Genomic DNA, 19,844 nt, shown 5'->3' with positions numbered 1-19,844 from the left:
TGTAATGTAGTTGTAAAAGGTAATTGCCAGTCATGCCCCCCTAACTTATTGCAAGTGTGTGTGGTTTAGTGGGGGGTGGGGCAGCTGTCTCCATCCCACCATAGGTAAGCTTCTAATAGACACTGTAGGACTAAAACTTATCCCTAAGGTTTAGTACTTAAGTTGTAGTCACTGGGCATTGTATATACACTGATCAGTTTATCTCAGTTTATAAATATTTTCTCATCAGTAAACTCAACAAAATACTAGAAATGCAACCAAGGAAGAACAAGGTAAAGTAATGTGGTACTTTTGTTCTATGTTTATTTTCAGAACTTCATCAGAAAATTGAGAGAAATTTTCTCATCTGTCTCTGTCATAAAATTTGCTGGGAAAGGATTGAAGATGCAATTTCCTTTCCTGTTGCTTTTGTTCTGTTTCCAATGTAAAGGTGAGTTTCTGTACAGGAATTCACTTCACATATTGGTAGTCTCCATAATTGTCCTTTGGCATTCTGTATTTTAATATGCTATCATGTGGGCAGCAATCTAGCTGGTGACGATTTGGATGGTAGTGATATTGAGGATTGCTGTGATTGCTTGGCTGCTTTATCACATTGGTCACTGTGAGCATTTGGGTCTTCGAATGGTGGCAGCTAAGTTTGGCTTCTGTTCAATCGGAGACCAATCTGGGACTTGGGACATTAATGTTGCTGAAATGGAGCTAGCGACAGTGGGGATGGTGAGGATTGTTGTGGTCGCAGTGATGGGTCAAGCATGTTTTATGCAGATGTGCTTTCAGATGGCTTGGACTCTGTTGCTGTTGTTTATTATGTGGTTGTTTTGTACGTGTACTTGTTTGTGTTTGTTTTCACATGAGCTTAGAGAAATGCAATTTCATTCAGCTGTGCACTGTTGCTGTATGGTCTGAATGACAAAAAGTTTACTTTGACGGAGTATGGTGCAGAGGCACCTTTACTGGAAAAGGGAAAGTAAACCATCAGGTGAATAGATTCTTGCCTAGTTGGCTTTTCTGATCCTATGTTCTTAACAGGAAGAGTATAGAGAACGTAAGAATGTGATGTGATATTCATGCAAGTTTTTTTCCATCTTTATTTGTAGCTGGGAAAAGGGTTCATTAACATCTCCTCTTCATTGCTACTGTCAAAAGTCTTCATATTTAATTTTGAAGCTGTATGAATCACATTAAAGAAAGCATTTCAGGTTACAAAATAACTTAAGCGTTTTGCCTCGACCCTTTGTGTTAATGGCTTTACAATAACATGAGAAAATATGTCAAACTGTGTTTCTATGACATTCCAGCAAATTTTGACAATGAGATTTTTAGTGCTGACCTACAGCACTCAAAACGCAGTTTAAAGTTGACATCCCACTCTGCTTATGCTAATGCAGCCCCTGCATATATAGGGTGAGAGGGGGGTTCAATAACAGGAATTCATTAGCAAATAATTATGTCACATTGAATTACAAAAGTTAAAGTTACTCATTTTAATTAGGAGCATTCCTGCTTTTTTTTCCACATGAAGAAAGAAAAAAAAGGAGTTCAAATGCAAATCTGCTTTCAAACAGCTTTTTCCTTTTGGTCTGAAGTATAATGGGTCTGCTTAGTAATGTTATATTTTCTGCATAACTTGCAGAAAGCATAAGGGCTGAAGAGTCGGTACACTGCTTATCTAGAGCAACAGCTGCATCTCGTTAAGGTTGTTATAGAGAACTAAATTCTCAAATACAAAGACACTATGATTAGTTGAAAACATGTAGGTGGGGAAAGTTTTATCTGAATTTCTGTTTGACTTGAACTCATTTTTTTAATGAAAAAAATGACAGGTGTCAGAATTTTCACAGATTTTTAAGAAATTGAACCAAGTTCTTACAGGTGCTGCATAATTCACTGTCTTGCTCACAGGTACACTGAGAAGTTAGTAAGTAGTGCTCTGGTTATAATTGCCTAACCAGGGCTTAGTCCACACAGCTGCCGTGAAATGTATTTCTGCTTAGTGCAAATTAGTAAATAGAGCTGTGGTTATAGTTACATAACCAGATCTTAGTCCACCCAGATGCTGCAAAATGTATTTCTGTTTCCAACATATTATCAATGGGTTTATTTTAACACCAGCTGCAAGCCTGTACATGTTTAAAGTTCCAGGAACGTAGTAAATACAGTTCCAGTATTTTTGGAATGGTAGAAAATATAGTATTTGGTATTGTGAATTTGATCTAATACTTTGGCTTGGGGATTGCAGGATAAGAAGTACTGCTTGTTGGATAAATTACTGGTTCACTAAGGTTTGTAATCAGAGCTTTCTGAACATAGTTTTATTCTTTCATTTGTGTTATTTTTAAGTGGGAGGGAAATATTGACTGAATTTGAGGCCAAGACTGCTGAGATAATCTTAACTTTCCAACACGAAATTTTGTTGTGGCTGGATTACTTGTCATACCACGGCTGTTCTATTATTGAGGGTGAAGCCCATCCCAGCCCTGATGAGATCCATGTGTCATTCCTTTTTGTTGTAGTGAGGTGTGAATTGGATGTGAATCACTGGATCTGGTTTATTCTATACACAGCCTGTGCTAGGAATCCTTTCATTTTCTTCTTTAATTAGAGGGTAGAGTTAATGTGGAACTCGCTGTGCATGTGGCAAAGTCAGAGGCATTTTTGCTTATTATCAGGAAATTTACCAGACCTAGACTTGTCAAGCTAATTTTCCAGAATAGGTATTTTTATACACGTAATACTAAAACCTAGTACCCATGCTTTTCTTTTGAATGGGATTATTTGTTTTATTTCACGAGTTTAGGTATCAGAATCAATTAGAGTTGGGCAAAGTGATGCTATCTGAACCCTCAAGACTAACTTGAATACCTTACCTGAGAAGAGACAGATCGTTGAGTTCAGAGATGTATGATTAAGTAAAGTGATGTGCTCTTGCAATTCAAACAGAGACAGAGTGAGAATTCTTTTCTGAAGAAGATACTTAACAGCCTCAGTTACTGTTCTGTGAGCTAAACATTCTATTTCTGTTACTTGACAAATGAGAGTAACTGTCTCAAAGTGCATCTCCAAAGAATTTTAAAGGTGGCACTATTAAGGCAGCTTTTTAAGAAGCTATCTTTAAGACGTCTTTCATCTGTTAGGTTTGAGTGTCCCACCTGATGTGAGCAGCAGGCGTGGCCTTAGGTCAACTGGTGCCCTAGGCAAAAGGGCTCCATGGCACCCCCCACCACACCACCTGGTACCACACCCTGGTCTACCTACACTAAATAAATACTGGAAAAGTGCCATGGTGAGCAGACTAAGTAAAAATAGTAAGAAGGGCTGTCATCTGTGTTCCCTATTTTTATTCAGTGTAGTAACCTGTGGTGGTGGTGCTGCGGTAGCGTTGTCGCCTCACAGTAAGACACTGTCCGGTTCGATTCTCAGCTAGAGCGTCTTCTGCGTGGAGATGTGCGTGAATGGGCGTACCTTCATTGAAGGTTGTGCGTCAGGCCTGGCATGCCAGTACGTAAAAATCAACCGCCAATCATTAGCGGACCGGAGTTCCGCTGTGGCGACCCCTAACCGGGAAAAGCCGAAAGACACAAACAAGTAAGTCACTTCTGCTAATTCTTTTGAAAAGTAGTTGTGCCATTTTTTCTTTGTAGGTAACTCTCTAGTTGAAACAAGTGCTCACATCACCACTGGGCAATGCAGTAAGGCTACAGAAAATGCCTTCACTGTCATTTTGTCCTAATGTTTGCTTTTATGATGGCCCATCAAGATGGCTTGTCATCTTAGCAGATACAGAGGATGGTGGTCCCCACTGCTAAGAAACAAATAGGCTTGAATCCAATTACTGGTGGACTAGTGGCATTGGGGAAAAGCACATAGAAAATAATTCTCTCTCACTGGGGACCCTTATTTTTATGTCTGCAGTTGGGTTTATCCTGTCTTCTGTTGCAGTTCACAATTTTCTCTGAAACTGTCAATCTCTGTGACACAAACACTGTACACTGGTGCATGATGTGATATCCCATGCAGCACTAGGAGATCATGTCTAACTCCTGTGTCCTTACCTTCTTTTCTGTCCCTTACACTGCTCAGATGTCTCGTATAACTTTCTTCAGTGAAAAGTTCTTGTGCTTTACATTTAATGCAAAACCTTCTTTAGACTGAGAACGGTCCTCCGGTATCACACAATCCTGAGTGTCCTTTTAAATGGCAAACAGTGAGCCAGAAACCATACTGAAATTTTTTGTACAACTTCGTAGAGTAGCATAATGTGAAGCACCACTGTGGCAGATGTTCAACACAGTGACACCGAAACATCTGGGGAAGATATTTCTGGTCTACTTGCTACCAGGAGGATGTCTGAAAGTGATATTGCTAGTATAGGCAGTGGCAGAAAGGTATTCCTCTCAACTGTCCAGAGTTTTGCCTCATATTTTTGGTTTGTTTCTCGTAGGATTTGTTGTTTTTTTGGCAAATCATTTGAGGATTGCAGTCACTAAATAGTGACATATGTTTGAGTTTTGGCTTCATGTTCTACAAAAAATGCATGCAGTTTGGATCACTGGATGGGGAATTGCAAATTCACACCTGGGGTGTAGTGTCTGTGTCCCTTATGGATAGGGGCAATCTGTAAGATACTCAATGCATAGGCACAAATCCATGCTATCCTCTTGCCACTAGGTGCTGTATATTGGGTAAAATTGGGTCATATTGGCTAGGCTTGTAAAGGCTCTTAAGCCATTATCCTAATAATCTTTTGTGAACCTGTATTATTCTGTCAACTTTTCAAAATTAGAAGAGCAATATTTAATATTTGCCCTGATTTTAAGCCTTTGTCTCCCTGTTATTTTTGTCTTTGTCCAGATTTCCTGCACTTAGAAGTTGAGATGTGTTCAGGAAACATCTCAACTTCTATCGGGCCCTGTGGAGTCACTATTTAACCATAGTCTCCAAACAGGCTTCATACTTCATTACTAACGTGGGCAACTGTTGCGCCCCACCAATAGTCAATTCCTCCCTGGTTAGAGCCGACCACAAACTAATCACCATGGAAATCCACATCTCACCCACACCCCCCGCAAAGGAAACCACCATGAAAAAATTCTCCAAAGCTGACTTTGGGCTCCTAAAAACAGAAGTGGCTAACTTCACAGCACCCATGTCAGTGGAAAATAGATGCATGACTGCCGAATCGTACACTTCATCACATGTACATAAATGCATGGAACTAGCCATACCCAACAGAACCAAGATGCAATCCTGCAAAAAAGGATGCCAATCTGGTGGTCCCCTGCCATCAATAAACTCTACAATAGAAGGAAGAAACTGTTGCAGAAAAAGGTGAAGTCTCAAGACTGGAAAAACTCCCTTATTAGCCTCAACAAAAAGTTGAGATCCCTCATCAAAACCTTTAAAGCCAGCTATGAAGGCAGATTTCCAGCAGACACTAAAAACAATCACAAAGCTTTCTATAGTTATATCTATAGTTATATCAAGAATCTCCATGGCAATACCCAGGTTTGCTCTTGAGTTAACGCACAATGGTACCTCCTATACTGAGTCAATAGATATTGCCAACATACTGGCCAACAAATTCATTGCCAACTTTATCCCTCCCACTCGCCCCACCTAAAGGACCAATCACAATACCAGAGAAATGCCAGGCCCAACATTACTGCACCACAGGTTAAAGCTGCATTGTCCAAGGCCAAGAATACAGGTTCCATGGGACCCAAAAATATCCCTGGATGTGTTCTACATGAACTACAAAGTGAACTGGCACCACATCTGTGTGCCTTGTTCAATCATAGCCTCACCTCAGGCTTTGTCCCTACCGAATGGCGCACTGCTACAGGCATCCCTCTCTATAAAGGGGGAGCAACTACAGACCCTGGGAATTATCGCCCCATTAGCCTGACGAGTCTGATATGTAAGGCTATGGAGCACATCATCATGGACCTAATTAACAAGGATATAGGGAATCTCCAAACTCTAGATCCCACTCAGTTTGGTTTTGTGAAAGGTAGAGCATGCTTGCTCAACCTGGTTGACTTCTTTGAGTCAGTCACCAGAGCTGTGGATGAGGGCAAGGCAGTTCATACAGCCTACCTCAGTCTGGCTAAGGCCTTTGATACCATTCCTACTCGGGAAATATTGCTAAACTCACCAAACTAGGCAATCAACCCCTATATCACTAGGTGGGTTGCAAATTGGCTCACAGATAGAACCCACGGTGTGAAAGTAGCAAACTCCAAGTCAGACTGCTGACCAGTCATGAGTGGAGTCCCATAGGGATCGGTCCTGGGTCCTCTCGGAAGTCCAGGCCAACACGAAGGTACTCTGGCTGACAAAATTCACAGACGACCGCAAGCTGGGAGCCATTATCTCCCCAAGTGATGTAGACATCCTACAGAAAGACCTCACTGAGACCAATGACTGTTATCAAAACTATGGCCTTAAGCTTAATGCCAAAAAATGCATCGTCATCCCCTTTGGGAAAAACTCATTTCTCACTAATTACCACATCGATGGCAGCCCACTGAACATTGAAGGCATTGTAAGAGATATGGGGACACAGGTTGACAGCATCCTCTCCTTCCACCACCACATTGCCACTGTGGTCAAAAAGTCCTTCTGAATGGCACATCGCATTACCAAGGGTTTTGCATCCAGGAAGAAAGAGATCATCATCTCCCTCTGCTCTTCCCTCATTAGGCCAGTCATTGAGTATAATGCCCCATTTGGCATGTACCTCACTAGACACATGCAATAGCTGGAAAGGCCACAAAAGTACCTCACAAAGAGGATCCTAGGCCTTAAACACATGTCCTACATGGAGAGACTCAAACAACTCCAGCTATTCTCTATCTCATATAGTCTACTAAGAGGTGACCCAGCACTGTTAGAAATGCTGCATCTAAAGAATTCCCAATCCCTCCGCACTACACACTCCAGAGACCCCAACCTCATTACTGCAATCAACAGAATAAGCTGGAAGGGACAGGTTTATAACCCAGAGACTGCCCATGCTCTGGAATAGACTTCCCATGCATGTCAAGCAGAGCACCTCACTGAGCCTCTTCAAGAGAAACCTTGATGAGTGGATGGGAAATAGAAAGTTCACCCCGAGGATCACTCCAGTGGTTTTACTTGATAGAGGCACTGGGAACTAATGTTGGACGGCACGATCCCAGGGCACTTATATGGGCTAGGCCTGTAAAGGCTCCAGGGCCATTAGCTTAGGTCACATCTATGAACTAATGAAGGACATCAACCATTGTTCCACTGCACAAAGGCAGGCCATCTACAGACTCTGGAAACTACAGATCCATAAGCCTCGCTAGAATCATACTTAAAGCCATGAAAAGAATTATTGTGGAAATGATCAATACTGACATAGGAAATGATATATTATAAATGATGTATAATGTTTGCAACTATAATTATGTCAGTATGGTTTGTTTTCATTTATATAAATGTATGATTGCCTATGTCTTAAGTGATAATTTAATAAGGATGTTTTTTTTTTCCCTAAAAAAAAGCACTGGATATAAAATAGGTAATTCTAAAAAAATGACATAGGAAACCTTCAGACATTGAACCCAACACAGTCTGATTTCAAGGGCAGGTCTTGCTTACTCAAACTGGTATATTTCCTTCAGAAGTCGCCAAAGCAATGGACAAAGGCAAAACAGTTCATACTGCCTACCTTGACCTTGCCCAAGTCATTTGACACAATGCCCTACTTAAGCATTGTTGACAAACTGGACTCAGAGTTCAAACATATGTGGGCACTGTATGGTCGCTACTTAGATGATTTGGTCCTTTTCTGGACAGGTAGTTACATAGACTTGGACAGATTTTTCACCTATATTAATAGTACTACACAATTTTTGAAATTTACCATGGTCAAAGATCTTCATCAGTTAAACTGCTTGGATATTACTATTAAGAAGGACCATGACAGGAAGGTTTTTACATCCCACTTGTACAGAAAGCCCACTTACTCCAACTCTTTGTTACACTTTCAGAGATGGCATCCTTTCCAGCAGAAGAAGCCCATCGTTAAAGGGCGATATGTTAGACTAGCAAGGATGATTTCTGAGGAAGCAGATTTTATGACTGAATGTAACACATTGCAGGACATGTTTGAAAAAGGGAATATCCTGCTGTCCTTATAAGTAGTATTTTAATGAGGTTTTAAATAAAAGGCAGCAAGGGATTTACAAAGATTTACTTTCATCTGGTCTCCCTAAGAGGGTCGAGAATGAATGTGACAACAAAAATAGATTTAGCAGAGCATTGATTCTCACCTACACTTTGAATTTTTTTGACATAAAACAAATTATTAAAAAACGATGGTGTATTTTTAGCTATGATAACGAAGTGTCTTGTAAAGTTGGTTCACAACCATTAATTGTTTATAAGAGAGACATGTCTTTAAAGGGATTGGTTGAGAGAAGAAAAGAGGACATTCCAGTCAGAGCTGGTAACATCAAATGTGGTAGATGTGCACAGTGTCCTTACATTATACAGGAAGTAAAATTGGTAGGGAGTGGTTTTGGCACCATTTTACCCAAGAAAAAATATTGTTATTCTAAAGGTGTGGTTTATATCGCAGTTTGTGATTCCTGTGACAGTTTCTATATAGAAAAAACTAAATTAGCTTTTAAACAAAGAATTTACCAACATCTTTATGACATAAAACAGCATAATGAGGGCAACGCTCTTTATAAACACATTAAGAAGTTCCTTGCACACTCTTAAATTTGGGGCTATTGATCACGTGGATTTGGGTCCTAGAGGGGGACCTTCTGATTTATACTTCAAGTTTTTGGAACTCATGTGGCAGATCAGAACTAATGCATGTATTGTACCTGGGCTCAATGATAGGTTGTCCCTTGGCCCCTTGTTAAGACTAAAATCTATGCGTTATCTTTAATATTGTTCATTTGTGGGTATGATTATTAATATATGACTATTTGCACATGTATTTATGGATTTATGTTTTCTATATTCGTATACACATATTTATAAACAATATATTTATTAATTTGAGTGATATTTGCTGCTGTGGTTTCTATGTTGAGTGGCTAGGTTTTTGTAATGTATTAGGTTAGGAGGAAATTATGTCAATATTTGTTGCGGCTTTTTAACCAATGACATGTTGTATGTGGCTTTAAAATGAAAATTGTCTGGGTATTCTGTTATTCTGAAGAAGTCTTCTGACGAATGTGCGCTCAATTAAATTTTATTATTTTCTACTAAGTGCGTGGTATGTGATATTGGTACTATATTTGGCATTCAGGAGACCTGTCATTAAGTACAGAGCCCCCTTTGGCGTGTACCTAACCAGACACATCCAGCAACTGGAACGTTCACAGAGGTTCCTCACTAAAAGAATACAGGACATAAATAACTTGTGCTGTGCAGACCACCTCAAAGCCGTCTCCCTGTATTCCATCTCCTACAGGCTGTTGAAGGGACATAGAAGCCATTGTCAGATCCCACTATGATGGATCTCCTCCATATCCGGAAAACAAACAGCAGCAGAATTACCCATTGTAACGGCTTAAAACCTTGCCTGTGAAATAAGTAAGACCTGCTGGTGAGACAGGTATGTAACCCAGAGACTATCCCTCCTTTGGAACAGACTCCCCATCCATGTAAAGCAGAGTTCCTCCCTAACCCAATTGAAGTTCAGTTTGGACAATTGGATGTTGAACAGAAAAATTCATCTTTAGTTTGACATCTATGTCTCCAATGGACACAGGCAGCCTGTAAATGGTTTGCCTCCCAGGCCCCTGCATGTAAACGTGTCATCTCCCATGCCCCTGCTTTCACTTACCAAAGACATCAGAAACTTTCAGAGATTTGAGATGCATGGCTAGGCTTATAAAGGCCACAGTGCTCATTAGCCTTGTACAGTCCTATGAACCTAGGTACAGTGCCAGGTCTCTGCTAGAGCACTTGTCAGAAGGCCGGGCCATGGAAATGAGAGTAGTCCTTGGTGAAGACATTCCAGAGATAACCTGTTTCAGAAACAGCCTAGGTTGTGCATTTACAATTGACTAGGAAGGCTCAAGCATTCACCTGTCTTCCCCTTCAGTGGATAATGAAATGTCCAGAGAAGAGAGATGTAACCCTTGCTTCCATCTTGGATGGTGAATGATGCATCCAAGTGTGAGTACAGTGCCCATTCTCTAGGTGGTCATCTAAAGCATGTTCATGATCAGTCTGATCTTAGGGAGTGGTAAGTTATGTGGTATAGGTCAGTAGTTAAACTGAAGGCTTAGAACTTTTGTCCCCAGGTCTGTCCCAGCCCTTGCAGGATCCTGTAGATAGCAGTTCAAACCTTTAGATTCAGGCATATGTTTGAAGTATGGTGAGAGCTGTTGGTATGGTGTTGGATTGCAGCCTTAAGGAACATGGCTTGTTCTCAGAACAGAAAGAGGTGAAGGCTCTCATCTATACGTGTCATCCCGAGTATGCAGTGTATGCCCATGTCGCACACTGGCCATGTACAATCTTTTCCCTGCTAGATCTGATAGGAGATGGGGGGACTTCCTCCACCTTAGTTTTCTATAGTATGCCCGAGGACACAAATTAGATAAGGACAGTGGTTACTTCCCAGTGATTGATCCTTCTTTCAGAAAAAGTAGTTAGGAAATTCTTGAAACAAATGGCCTTTGACTCTCCAATTTCTTCCCTCCAGAAACATCATTTATATGTGGAAGAGAGAAAAGGTGCTTTGGATCACTCCCTCTATGGACCAGTCATTCAAGATGGCATATATGTAGCCAGATTGTGCTTTTATAGCTCCCAAGAAAGTGGATTCTGTCTGTAAGCAATTGGCTAAATGAAATGAGATCCAAACATCTTCGACTCCTGTGTGATCATCTAATGGTAGTATACTGCCCAGAGACCACCATATTTTGTAACCTAGCCTTCAGACAAGAAATCTAGAGCCTTGAAAGGGATGGACAGGAATCTAAAGCCTTGAAAGGATGGATATTATAGTTTTCTGGTCATCATGTTGTAGTTTAGAGGCCTTGACTGCTATTCTCAGCTGTCCAGTTTCCAGTCCTCTTTAATAGTCCGGGTACTGAAGAAGCTTTTTCCACTCCCAAAGTTTGAGCTTAAGAAGAGAACTGTTAGCACTATCTGCAGCATTTGTACTAGATTTCCATGTGTCCCGCAGTAATTTTGACTTTTATGATGCAGTGGATAAAGCTGCAAGAATAGGGCTTATATCTGTGTAAAATGGCCTTTATAAGGCTTTCACAGTTTACGAGGAACTTGTCAGGCCATCCCAAACAATTCTTTCATGGTGGAGGTTTTATTCATCCAGCCTTCTCAGAGCTTGATAAATCACCTCTTGAGGGGAAAGCAGGTCCTCTACATTGTGGAAGACCTCTGTTATCTATACTCAACCTTATCTAGTTGTTCTCCTAGGTCTAGCCAGTGCATCTTCAAGAAAAAGAAGAAGAAAATATATATCTCTTTGTAGACAGGGGAAGAACTTCCAGTGTCATGCAGTCATGTCTCATCCATTCTTAGCAAGGCTGGCCAAAATGATGACTCTGCTTGCCTAGCAGTCATCATGCTAACTGCGTGGCATTACCCACGAATGGATAGTTTTCCTAGTTTGCCATGACTTGGAGATAAATAATCTTTAACTAGTGGGTTCTGGACATGAGTAAGTATTGCCGGATATGGAAGCCTTTAGCCCCCCCCCCCAAAAGGTACATTGAGACCAAGCTGATTGCGTAGAGCTGAGGAGATAGACCTAGGATGTATTCATTATGAGGCTATGAATGCTGTCCCTCCTTCTGGAGAAGGTCAGTGGTTCAGATATCACCTTTTTGTAGTTCAGAAGAGGAAAGAAGGCTTCCATTCTGTTCTGGACCTCGACAAGTTCAGAAAGTAACAGATTATTACTTAGATTTCATGATAACTTTACAGCAATCCTGTCTTTGTGGCTGCAAGATTTCAGGATGTTGCTGCTGGATATGTCAGATGCCCTTTTGGCACAACATTGCTTGATGCTTACACAGTAGGTTACGTTGTTTCTTGTTGGACAGGTACATATCTGTATAAAGTGCTGTCAGCATTTTTAATGAGCTATGCTTTGCAGAAGAAAGATTTCCATGTATTTCCTTACCTGGATGGTTGGCTTCTGGAGATTTTGTTGAGCCACTCCTTGATGTTTTACCTGGAGTGGCAACTCCCATGGCTGCAGTCCCTGGGAATGACCATAAACTCTTCTGTTCCAATCTCAGAGGATTGCTTTCATAGGCACAGAGCTGGACACCATGCATTGTCTGTTAGTTTACTGACTATGAAGACTACCCAAGACCAGAGCTTCTTTGACTTCTGGCCTGATGGCTGCCACAGTCTTCATAGTGTCATTTGTATAGCAGTTTTCATTGTGTCATTAGAATGCCTGAATTTGTGAGGCTTACAATAAACTGTTAGATGTCAGTGAGACACAAATCTTCTCCTAGTGTTGGGTCAGTTATGGTGTCTTGGAGTGATGGAAGTCCCTTTCATTCTTTGGATTTGTATCCTGGTTCTGCATTCAAGCCATCAGAAATGCATAAGGCAGATGCTTTGCTAGTGCTTTGGCTAGCTCACTTCATGCTATTTCATGGTTAAAAGGAGTAGGCCCCTCTAGAGAAGGAGTGGCACATCAGTCAGACAGAGCCACAAACAGTCTTTTAGGCTGTGTACAGGCCTTTGAGAGAAGGTTGTTTCTGGGGCCCCTCATAACTTGCCACAACACACAATGTGTAATTAATAGCAAAACAAAGAAAGGAGTATTTGATTATATGCCCTTTACAGAAAGTGTGGGCAGGGGTAAAGAGAGCAAGAGTGAGACATCTCTCTCTCTCAGCACTTCACTGTCAGTTTAAACTGAATATGCTGTAGACTCACTGAGCCACTCTTCTGCCTTTTTCCTGGAGTTATGGCTTTGGGAACAGTGTTTTGGATCTTTTAGAAGCAGGGCATTCTAGAGATTAACTTATTCACTACTCAGAAAAGTGCCTTTGTCCTGTGATTTGGCTTTGTGCAACAAGCAGCCTCATAGTGCATTATCTGTCCTGCAGCAAGGAGGATTCCTAAAATCTTTCATCTATTCCTTTAGTTCCATGCTTCATCTCAAAATTCAAGGCAGAAAGATCAGAATCTGTCTTTTTTGCCAAGAATGGTATGGTTTCAGGTTTGCCTACATGATACAGGAAGCTGTTCTGGTTATAGCCAGTGAAGTCGCCTCTGCGGTTGGCTTTTGCAATAGTCCCCCTAAGACCATCTAAGATCTCCAGACTTTTTTTTTTTTTGTATAGAGTGTGAGAGTTAGCCATGATTGCCATGAGGCCTTCCAGTTCTCAAACCACTCTGCCAAGTGGAAAAGTCTCTCTGTTTGGGCCTGAGTTCTTGATGCCACCCCAATTTGGTCAGTTTGTAAGTGGTCTTCACTTCAATTAAGTACCTATAAAATATGGGCCTTGGCTATCCAACAGTTAGTCTAAGTGTTAAAATGTTTTGCCCAGCATGGTAATGGGTTAGGCAGGATTGTGGCCCAGCACCAGCTGGTCAAACAATTCCTTAAGGGTGTTGTACAACTCTGTTCACCTTTGAAGACCCCATCCCCTCCATGGGATGTGAACTTTATGACTGACAGGCTTTCCTGTCCCTCATTCAGACTTTCAGGTTTGGTAGTATTGAAGTGCATATCTTGGAAAATACTCTTTCTAGTGACTATTAACTCTAGCAAAATCTCAAAACTGTAGTCCCTTATGTACGGAACCACAGTTATTCTCTCAAAACACCTTTTTGTCGCTTTTCCTTTCCAACAGCCTGACAAGCTTCAGTCCCCCATCTGCCAATTTCCCCATTTTTTCCTCCTCTGCTTGGGAAGGAGCTTACAAAGGGAATTGTCATTTTGGCAGCCTTCAAGGATTTTCTTATTTTTATTCCTAACCCCATGGTGCGCACTCAAGGGATTGACATGCAGTTGGTATCAGCAAGGGTATGTCACTTACTTCCACAAATGATGTAACCCATCAAAACTGCCCTACCACTCTAGCAGCCATGATTCACCTGTAGTATCTGGTCTCCACCAAGGACTATATCACAAGATCATGCATCTCAGCCAGGTGCCCCATTCTCATCCGCTTAAAGAGAAGTGCACTTGCAATGCTGCATTCCCCCCCCCTTTAGATACAGTGGATGCCAAAGTCACTAATCATACTGAGGCCTTCTAGGTCATAGTCATGGCTTTATCACACTATGTCCACAGAGCTAGCTTTGTTCTTTCAAAAGACTGAATTATCTCTTAAGATCAACTCTAATTTCTTCCCTTGACTCTTAGCAGTCAGACCTCTTTTGTTATATATTTATATTTGTGTTTTTGAATAGTATATGCAACATATTAATTTAAGCATCTCCCACTAATATTAAAAATGATAGATATAAAAAAGTGATGACTGTAGTAATCGACACAATCATTACAATTATTATTGGCTGTTTCTATTTGTCAGTACTGTAATTAGTATATTTCAACACAATTTTAAAGGTCTTATAGATAAGAGAGTTAATACTATGTATTTATATTTTATATTTGATGCAGTATAATTACTGTAGTAAACCAGACATAGTATTTAATGTACTGTATATGATGCTGAAGTTTTTTTAGTCAAATGCGTTTTTTATAATCAAATGCATGATTTTTGTATGTTTTTACATGTGTATTACTTTAAATGAAGGAATGTAGTTTTTTTTGGCGCCTAAAGTTGTATTTAAAGGGCTGATTGACTAATTTTGAACATTCTGATGAAGTCCATAATACAGTGGATGAAAGCGCTAAATTTGTAACATTTATTCTGCAATTAAACCTGTGGTATTATAGCTAGCTGGTCCGTTTTTCTTCCGAGGAATCCAACATCATAATGGATTACTACTTATGCTTTAATCTAGTCATACACCAAACAAGAAGAATCCCCAGTGTTAACTGTAATAGATGTATATTTTTACTGTACGAGCTGATCTACAAAAGGACCGTCCACTGTGGGTTCCAAATACCCTCACATCATATCCTTTCACTTAGACATCCCTCTATTCAGCAATGGCTGTTTGAGTTACCTCTAAATCTGGTAAATATATACTTGTTAACAGTACTGGTGTCAGATTTTCATTTTTTTCCTGATTTGCAGGACATACATCCACCTAATGGTTGAGTTGAACTAACAGGATAATGGGTTAAGTGCGCTTTCGTAGCATGGCAAACTGTCATAGAATGCAGTAGTGTAGTGAATGTGCACCTTCTGAGAGTGGAGACTTCAGGAAAAAGAGTGAACTGGTAAGGGAGAGGGAACGAACCTAATAATTGACGCATCATAGAGAATCCCCTAATAGTTAACCTGATATGGTGCAAACATATCTGGCATTTTCCTCAGTTTTCATATTTTATTTATGTATGTATTTATTCATTTATTTATTACACTTTGTGCCGTTTGTTGTTTGGGTTGTTGGATTTATTACACTTGTTGAGTAGTAGGTAGCTGGCCATACAGACTTTTTTTAGCCATACATGAAGTCATAAGATAGATGCAAACAAACATTACCACAATGTTTGCATTAGTCATAGAATAGGAGATGGCTAGCATACATCATACTATTTAGTAGTAAACAAGCTTCAAATACAATATATGAAAACAGGGCTTTGTATTTGAAGTCTGAAACACAATCTTGCAAGTCGCTAAATTTTTAAAAAGTAAACTGTGATTCAAACAAGAGGCATTGAATTCTGAATCTCATTTACACCTTTAAAGTGTCTTTTTCAGGGGGCTTTACCACCACTGCACGTCTGACTTGGAAGGCTGTACACACCCACGTGTGTGTAAGCACATGTGTAAAATAGGTGTGTGTATATGTATATGGTAGTAGTCAATGTTGTTAACTGGTCCTTTTATCTATGGGTTATAACACTATAACAACTTGTTGAAAGCACATAGGGTTAATTTGTGCTATAGTGGACTGTAGCGCTCTAATGGAAAATTCCCTTTGACCACAGTTGTGTAACCATGGAGCTAGTATATATAACTAAGGGGGTGTCGGGAAGGAGAACCCCCATGTTATGTGTATTCCAGACTAAATACATCAAATTTCCCCATTATGCATTATGCACCCATGTTATACCGCCATCTCCATATCCATCCTTCTCTTCAAAAGAAAACATTTTGAGTGCTCTTAGCTTTTCTTCATAGGGCATGGTTTCTTTCCCCTTTACCATCCTGATCAGCTGTGTCCTTTCTCCTTCTGTAAAGCCTCCAGAACTGTACACTACGTAATACTCTAGCTGTCAATTAACTAGTGCCCGATAAGGGGACATTATTCCTCTGCTTTTTCTGAATTGCACCCCTTACATAGATACTCCAGCATTTAATTTGTTTTTGCTAGACTTTTACACATTAATGGATGGTTTAGGTTTTCTGTTTTAATATTCCACGTTGTTTTCCCATAGTTGTACCACAAAACGCTGTGTTATATGGTTACACACTTTCATCTCAAAAGATACAGATTTCTTAATCCTTTAGTTTGACTCTTCCAACTGCATATTCTGTTCTGAGAGACTTGAACCTCAGCACTGAAATAAATAGGACATGCTGGAGGGACAGATTCATAACCCAGAGGCTCCCTTCACTCTGGAATAAAATCCCAGTCCAGGTTAGGCAGAGTCCCTCATTGACTCTCTTCAAGAGGAATCTTGATGAGTGGATGGGAGATCGTAGGTTTACCCTGGGTATCACTTCTGTGTCATCGTTAGACAGAGGCACAGTATACTAACCTCAAAAAAGGGCATAGCAAAATTAATTTAAAATGGGTGGCCAAAGCCAAACACACTCTGGCTAGGCTTATAAATGCCCTAGGGCAGATAGCCTAGTATGAACCTATGAAATGTCATTTCCCAGGTGCAGCACTGAAGCGAAGCTGATGCCTTTTAGATCATACCCCGTGGCTCCTTAGGTCTATCTTCAGGCTTGCTGTGGCTCTCCCTTATCTGCCTTTCCACAACCTTGGTGTTGCCTTCAAAGAGAGTGATCCCATGTTTTACCATAGGAGGTCAGAAACTAATACATTTAATAGGAGAAGGTCAAAGACCTGTACCTGCAGAACCCTACGTGTTATCTTATTACTGTCCCACTGACTATTCTACTGTGTTCCCTATTACCTAGCCACTTTTCAGAACAGCCTCACAGTTCACTACCCACACACAGTCCCTCAGCTCTGATGATCATGTGGTATTGGGACCAAGACAGATACCTTGCTGAAATCTAGTTAGAGCACACTGTAAGAGGTACTTCTGTCTACCTCGTTATCCCAGTCATAATTTATGTGATACTGACAGGATACCATTATCCTTCCTATGGTGAAATTCATTGAACACCACATTTTATCCTAAGAGTTTTGCAAGACTTGACTTCAGGACTTACTCCATCATTTTTCTCGCCATTGACATCTGACTCACTGGCCTGTAGTTCCTGGGTAGCTAATTGTTCTGCCTTTGCATATCAGCTTGGCAGCAGCTGGTAACCTGTCCTTTGGGACCATGGACTCCCTAAGAGATTTCTTGAATAGTTGTGGGTTTTAACAAAACCCCAGTTGTCCTTTTTTGGATCCACAATGGGATCCTGTCTGGTCCCTACATCTTTTTTCAGTTCTTGTTGCTTTCTTCCTCCCCAGTTATCTTCTCATCTTTCCATTCTCATACCAGCCCTTTTCTGCTTCTCCAGATTAGTATTCTCCCTTCTGATTCTGTGATGATCACCAGTGCTAAATATTATTTTAAATTTTCCTCTTTTTGTTTTTGCCTTATATTTCTGTCATAAGCAGTCTACTCGACTAGTTTCTTTCCTGCCTTCATTTTATTAATGTCGGCGGTGTTTTCCCATTTCCATTTTGCAACCTTCCCAATGATTTCCTTCTTCCTTGCCTAGTCCATGTATCACGTAGCCTTTTCCCTTACAGCTTATTTCACATCAGTGAAACCAGACTCATTTTCTTCTTGCAATGACAGCCTTTTTAACTCTTTTTACAGTTTCCCCAAAATGTTGATTTTTGTACCTTCACATAGCTTCTCCATTCATTTGCTGTCCTGATTATCTACCCAAATCGCTGTTTATGAAAGCATCAGTTTTATCATAATCAGGTTCCTGTTGTAACAGACACTGGTCTTTGCACCCCTGGCTGTTTCTCCAAGGCTAGTGTGAATCATACTGTTGCATGGTAGCTGTTAATCAGTGAAGCTCTGACTTCCAGCCGAGGCATAGCTAGAGTGGGGCAAATGGGGCATCCACCTCAGATACAAAGTGTCGGGGGGCATGATCATGAGATGCATGCTTAATGCTGATAGCGTTTTGAGCCTGACCACATTGCACTTTTTTGTGGTCCATAATTATGAGAAGAACTTAACACTTGAAGGGACACCAGTTTGGGGTTTGGCACAGGGTGCCAGAATTTGTAACTATGGCTCTGACTGACTTCCAGATACTTCACTGTTCAAAGTACAAGACTGACTGCTCTTCCTAGTACTAGAAATGTTTGTTTGAACTAGTCCAAGTTAAATACTTCAGTCCATTTTTTTTCTCTGTTCTCCTTTTCTGGTGGGATATTCCATTCTGAGCTTTCCCATCATATCTGCCCTCTTCCTCCATGTATATCCCTTGATTCTAGGCATACCTATCTCGTCATCACTCATACTTTAAGTGGCCTGTAGTGGGTTCACTGTACCAGCTTATCCTTTTTGTTTCATCCATATTTATTTATTTTGATTTTGTCATCCTGTTAGTCTGTGTGCCACCCATTCTGTTCACTTCTCCATTTTTACTAAATATGCCACGTACATAATCTCATCTCCAGCTTCTTTCTTAGATTTGATCTATTCAGGTTTAATACCCAGATATGAGACCTTTAACTTTGTAAGTCTCATTTCTTTTTTTGACCAGTTGTTCACTGTCCCTTTTTATATCTGTTACCCACGCACAGAGAAGGCCCTTTTTTCTTCTGATCGTATATGTGCCCAACAGATTTAACTGTGCACATTTTTTTTTTTTTTTCCTTAGTCATTTGTTGAATCAGTGAATGTGTGCCATCCCATCTTCCTGTAATGGATTTGACCCATCCATTCCCTCATACTGGGAGAGTTACCCACTGGATGTACAAAGACTGGAGCTGTTTGGGGAACCATCATAGGAACAAACATAAGTGTGCTTTGTGTCCTTTCCTGTATCCAAACCTTGAGGATATGTTTTGTGCTGACTCTAACTTCACTCTGTAGGAAGTGGAGTGAGCTAACCACATCACAACAGAAGCTCATTGTGTTTTCCTTCTGCAAGTGCATGCTCCCATGCATTCACTGTAAAGGCGAACATCAAGACTGCACCTTGGTAAACCAAAAGCCTGCTACCTGGACCTGAATTTGTATTGCCACTCCTCTTACAAGAGATTGTGGCAGTGGGTGTGCTGCTCCCCACTTCCCTACCCCCAGCATGAGTGTGCAAGTCCTTTCCTGTCAGCTCTGTTAACCACCCGAGCCACTAATCAATCTCATGTCCTCTGGACATTATCCTTCTACACCACATTCTTTGCCCCTTCTTTAACCTGACTAGTGCCACGCATCCTTCCTTTCGGTTTCCATTTTCCTGTCATTATTTACTGTTACTTTATCTTCTATCACCTTCATGCTTACACACTTTTTTGTAGTTTGCTCCACAAAATGTTGTCTCACTTTCTGTAGTAGAGTCTTGTACATCACTGTAACCACTGCCATGTATATAATTCTTCCCCAACAA

At 40.6% G+C, this 19,844-nt stretch overlaps 1 protein-coding gene across 30 annotated transcripts in view; it reads left to right on the top strand.

Annotated features, from left to right (window-relative positions):
- Positions 1 to 19,844, top strand: part of LOC122787386 (receptor-type tyrosine-protein phosphatase S-like) — a 3,272,784-nt gene that overhangs the window by 681,518 nt on the left and 2,571,422 nt on the right. The window lies entirely within an intron of this gene.

This window comes from Protopterus annectens, chromosome 13.part0 (assembly GCF_019279795.1).
Source record: "Protopterus annectens isolate FY-2018-M chromosome 13.part0, PAN1.0, whole genome shotgun sequence".
Taxonomy (NCBI): Eukaryota; Metazoa; Chordata; order Ceratodontiformes; family Protopteridae; genus Protopterus; species Protopterus annectens.
This window is presented reverse-complemented; position numbering and strand designations above follow the sequence as displayed.